The sequence below is a fragment of the Euprymna scolopes genome, chromosome 34 (genome assembly GCF_053919585.1).
Source record: "Euprymna scolopes isolate OS-2025 chromosome 34, ASM5391958v1, whole genome shotgun sequence".
NCBI lineage: Eukaryota > Metazoa > Mollusca > Cephalopoda > Sepiida > Sepiolidae > Euprymna > Euprymna scolopes.
This window is the reverse complement of record NC_136515.1, coordinates 23,434,854-23,435,797: the sequence shown is the minus strand read 5'-3', so window position 1 is coordinate 23,435,797 and position 944 is coordinate 23,434,854. Positions and strand designations below refer to the sequence as shown.

At 33.7% G+C, this 944-nt stretch overlaps 1 pseudogene; it reads right to left on the bottom strand.

The window, feature by feature from the left end:
• Positions 1–287: 287 nt before the first annotated feature.
• Positions 288–404, bottom strand: LOC145259429 (5S ribosomal RNA; annotated as a pseudogene).
• Positions 405–944: the final 540 nt, after the last annotated feature.

Sequence of the window (944 nt, the reverse complement as noted above, 5' to 3'; positions counted from 1 at the left end):
TTATTTAAACATTTCATTTACTAAATGTTCATTACAAACTCTTAAAGGTAGCTAAGTGGCCAACGATAGAGACTGAAAACCTTGGAGTGTGAAGTTCGAATCCAATTCGTTTCACATAAACATTTTCATCAAACCCAAACTTGACCTTGTGTCTGACATTGTGGAAAGGTGAATCACATAAACTCGTTTTAGTGAAATGGATTGGGAGTGAAAACAGGTTCTAATTAGTATTTTTTTTTCTAATTTTTATGGGGCCGATTTTGGACAAAACTCGACCGTTTCTATTAAAATTACAGCGCCTAGAATTCCCAAATTGTCACCCATCCAATACTAGCCAGGCTCAACGTAGCTTAACTTCGGTGATCTGACGGGAACCGGTGTGTCAACGTGATTAGGCCGTACTACATCTGATTATTGTTAGTGTTAAAGGAGGTTCAGTGTCCATAGCTCTCTTGGGGCAGGAGGATTCTTAGAGATTCGGGAACACTTCCATTGTGTATCGAAAAAAAATTTTTCTACATATGATTTAAATTTTATAAAAAAAAGAAAGTAGGATATATTTGAAGTTTTATAAGAGTTATATCCTCCTATTCTACCTCAGGGTGTAGTTATCGATTTAAAAACCCCACTAATGTCTTCTTTCGTAAATTTCACATCAGAATACACTTATAGGTTTTATGTAGATTCTCTAACCTTTCTTTCTATAGGGAACACATAAACATCATACATAGGCATTGTGGTTCATATATGGAGAGACTAGCAGATAAACTCGACCGTTTCTATTAAAATTAATAAGACCTGTGGAAATTCCACAGAATAAGAAATATATTTAATCAACAAATATGTTTTGAGAAAGCTGATATTTTTCATAATAGCGCAAATGAATTACTTTTTTAACAGGAAAAAATCAGTAACACCTAGCAAATATGAGTTTATTAACATTG